We start from the raw sequence: 4,706 nt of genomic DNA on the forward strand, positions 1-4,706 counted from the left end.
AAATTAATTTAGGGAAGACAAGAAAACAAACCTTCAAACCAAGAGTGTTTGAGAGGTGCTGATGATGAATCTGTTGCTCTGTCTTTTGAAGGTACAACATTCTTCTGCTGTGCTAAAACAGTGGTGAAAGGGGGGAGTGCTTATGAAGATGAAGTAGGTTCCAGTCAATGGGTTGATTTGTCCTAGGTGATGAGTTACTAAAGATGCATTCATCTAGACAGGAAGGACATGTTCAGTCATAAACTTAACTACTGCCTGGCACATTATAGAAAAACTCTGGATGACTCAAGTATCTCAATGTTGAAATCCCAATATTTGACCTACTCATGGTCAATGAACTTATTTGCTTATCTAGTTAAGCTGCTGGTGAATCTTGGCCCTCAGGGTTTTGATGGTGAGAAGTTTGCCAATAATATTGCTGTTAAATATTTAGAGTAGGTAATTAAATTCTCTCGTGTTTGTCATGTTTACTGTTTGAGAAGAATGATTAGATATCCGTTCTTATCTTTAAATTCTTTGGTGGCTCATTGGTAAGGTTGCATCCACAATTTTGAATCATTCATCTGTAGACTGCTTAATCCAAATAGGACTGTTTTCACAGCAGCAGCTGATTTTAATGATGCTTTTCTGAGAAAAGCCCAGCCAGAGACAGGGTACTAGATGCACTTAGTTCCTATTGATTTAAATATTGTTTGACTTCCTGTTGAGATCTTCATTCTTTCCCACCTTCTACTTCTCAGCTGGATTTAGAGATGAATATAAGGTATTGAACAAAAGTGAACTGCTTGAGGAACTCAATGGGTCAAGTAGCATCTGTGAGGGAACTGGACAGTCAAAGCTTTGGGTTGAAATGTTTTATCTGGACTAAAAGATTAAGAAGGATGAAAGTGAGATGATGGAAATCCAGAGAAATACACTGAAAATGCTTTTTGGAACTCAGCAGCTCGGGCAGCATCTATGGAAAGACCTTTATTGGGACTAGAAAGGAAGGGGAGAGAAAGCCATAATAAGAAGGTGGCGAGGAGAAGGAGTTTAAGCTGGCTGATGATAGGTGAAACCAGGTGAGGGAAAAAGTGGGTGGATGGGGGCCTTTTACCTCTTCCACATATCACCTCAAGCTTCTCACTTCAACCCCTCTTCCTCCTCAACTGGTTTCACCTATTGCCGGTTAGCCCTCATGCTGCTTTCCTTCCCCAATTTTCTTATTTAACTTTTCCCCCTTCCATTCCAATCATAATGAAAGGTTTCAGTTCAAAACATCGACTGTTGATCCCTCTCTATAGATGCTGCCTGAACTGCTGAGTTCCTCCAGCAATTTGTTTGTGCTGCTCAAGAGGAGAAAAGATCTAGCTGCTGGAAAGTAGGGTATAAATCATATGGGACAGAGACAAGGTGAATGTACACAGTCTTCTTAGCAGGGAAATGAACTCAAAAACCAGAGGGTATAAGTTCAAGATGAAAGTGGAAAGATACAGAAGGAAGCTGAACATTAAGAATATGGAATGAGCTGCTAGAGGAAATGGTTAAAGCAAGTATTAATATGACATTTAAGAGGCATTTGGATAACCATTTAGCTAGGGAAGGTTTAGAGTGACATGGACCAAATGCGGGTAAATGGGACTGATTTATGTGGGCATCTTGAATGGCATAGGTCAGTTAGGCAAAAGGGTATGTTTCTATGCTCTATTACCCTTGGACTCTAAGAGGTGAGGGTAGAACTAGGCCAAAATCCAGTAAGCAATTGGCACTTAAAGAATGGGGTAGAAACTAGTTGGCCAGAAAAGGAATAATAATAAGTATACTTTTACCTGAGGAAATTGATAAAGAGTCTTTTGTGTTGATAAAGGGCCATAAAATTAGAATCTCAAAGCACATTTTTTTCTCATAAAGAGTAATGAAAATCTACAACTGTCCTTCAGGGAGATGGACTGAAGTTATTGTTTGTCTGTAATCTAATTGAATAAATTAGCTTGAAGGGTGAATGTCCTAATCCCTTCCTCAGGCCTTGTGAGCTAAGCAGCATACAAAAGGTAAAAGGCCTGGCCATGTAGTGGTAGGCACAACACTTTACAGTGCTAGCTGTGAGATCAAGGTTCATTTCCCACTGTTAACTGTAAGGAGTTGGTATGTTCTCCCCATAAATGTGTGGGCTATCTGGTTCCCTCCCACATTCCAAAGACGTACAGTTTGGGTTAGTAAATTGTGGGCACACTGTGTTGGTTCCAGAGGCGTGGTGACTTTTGTGGGCTGCCCAGCACAATCCTCGCTGATTTGATTTGACACAAATGTTACATCACACTGTATGTATTAATGCACATGTGACAAATAAAGCTAATCAATCTAATCAATCAAAGTATCACCATGAGGTGTAAATCTACAGCAAGACTGCCCTAAAATGTGATAGTGGCTGTAATCTGCGTTAATGCCTGACAATAAGAATGTAGGTTATATTCTTCCACATGAATAATTAACAGAGAGGATGCCAATCACATTGATAGATTTTGTAAATCTTGCATGAATCTTCATTCAAATATTTATATCTATTCTTGAATATATGGTTCCAAATTGGGCAGGACTGTCAGCTTAAATTTCAAATAAAACAGCAGAATTTTAAAATAGAGAACTCATTTCCCATTTCTGAACCACAGATACAGTTCACTTTTAATATTTGGCTGAAACCTATGAATTAATGGTTAACACTTCCTAAATTAAAAGGAAGCTTCTGCTGAAAGAGAGACAGTAATAAGACATTTGCTCAATGAACAGACTATCACCCAGTGTGCAAAATGACTCTCACATTGAACCATTAGAGAAACACCTGCAGGCTTGTTTAATTGAAATGCTGTGGATTTTAATTGATTTGAGGGGAAAAAAAGAGAGCTTGTGGAATGATGATGGTAAGAGCCAGGCACAGGCACTGAGGTTGCTGCTACCAGCTTGAGTGTGTTCATAGTTGTATGGTTAATATTATGCATTTAGCTTCTGTATTCATACTGTTCTGATTTTTTTTTTAGCTAGCAGAAGGTAGGAGAAAATTTAGTATGCCTGTAAGATGAGTGAGGGGTTGTATTAATAATAACAGGAAAATTGGAAACTTGTGGAAAATGTTGGACATACCCTGTCTCAGTGCTTATGCAATGATTGCTATTAGTATTGTTGTCTTATTTTCACATGCATCGAGATGCAGTAAAAAACTTCTCTTTGCATGTCATCCAGACAGGCCATTCCATGGCCTGGTGGAGTGAATGATCAAGAGTGTGTCTTTTGTGCATTCAAGAGTCTACTTTGTGCCTTAGCCTGGGTTAGTTTGGTACGCACGTAAGGGTTTTGTTACAAGAATCAGCCTTTGTCATAATGATCACAGAGGCACTGAGAGAATTTGTATCAACAAGTAACCTTTATGGTCTCAACTAAAAAGCATGTGGGTTCATAAACTAACTACCCACATAGTAGAATCCCAGACTCTCCATGAGCAGTCAATGAAGAGAAGAGGTAATACCCAGGAAAGGAGTCTATGCTGGTCAGGTGTTCCTTGTTGTCTTGATCTCCACTTGTCTGTGGGGTCCTCTTCATCAGTGATAGTTGGTCCCTGGTTGATGCAGAGTTATCACCATTACGTACTTGAATCTTCTGACTCGTATAATGTTCCTCCACAGTTGAACTGGACTAGTGGATCTCCATTCCATCTTCATCCCTGGGTCACCTTCTTATTGTTTCTAGTCCAGGGCTACAACCAATATTGTTTTACGGTTCTGCCCCCCAGCTATGTTTCCTTTCAACTCTGATTTGTCCAAACCAGTTAAACTCGGTGAGTCAGACACTGAGCCAACGAAGACGTGAGGCGAGATATAGGCTTTTATTGGCTGGAAGAAAGAACAAGCAGCAAGTGACCACCACACAACATCCTGGAGACTGAGGAAGGGGCTGTGCCTCCAATCGCCTTTATACTGGGGTCTGTGGGAGGAGCCACAGGAGCAGTCAGCGGGGGGGGGGGGGCCTGTCCAGACAGGTATATGTAGTTCACCACACAAGGATTGCTTCTTTGGTAGCTCTAGCACTTTACATAATAAATAGGTACTCATTTGTGAATGGTCTCTGGTTTAGCAGGTCATTAGCTGAAGCTCCCTGTGTCTACATTGAATTTCCCTTACTAGATTATTGCAGAGCAAGAATCAGTTTAGAGTTCACAAAATGGGGTGGGAAACAAAAACAACTGGTTTATCTGTTTCCCCTGTCCTTGATTCATCAAATCCACTAATTTGTAAACTGTAGTTCTTTCTGGCTCACAGTTTCATTGTTTACGAGCAGAACCAAAGAGACCCAACCGATCAGGATGCTCATAGAAAGAAAACAGGAAGCCCTGGATTGTCCCTCCTAAGGGGGAGGAGTAAGTAACTGAATAACATTGAAGTTTTGTAATGTGCCAGGATTTGAAGTTTAACTGTGAGAGAGATGGAAACTAGTTCAGGAGGCAAAAGACTCAAGAATATTGAACAGCAAGAAGCAGCTTCAGGAACATTGGTAGTTCAATATGGAAAAACAGAGACAAAGAAGAAGTAATGTAATAAAGGTGAAATTTTGGTCCTGGATAAGAGGAAAACATCAGGTAATGGCACACTGACAGGAAAGGGAAGTTAAATGATCAGCATTAAGGGGGAAATAACTGGATCTCATAGACAGAATGGGCACTTGTCTATGCTTAATTC

Source organism: Hemitrygon akajei, chromosome 9, assembly GCF_048418815.1.
Source record: "Hemitrygon akajei chromosome 9, sHemAka1.3, whole genome shotgun sequence".
Classification (NCBI taxonomy): Eukaryota; Metazoa; Chordata; class Chondrichthyes; order Myliobatiformes; family Dasyatidae; genus Hemitrygon; species Hemitrygon akajei.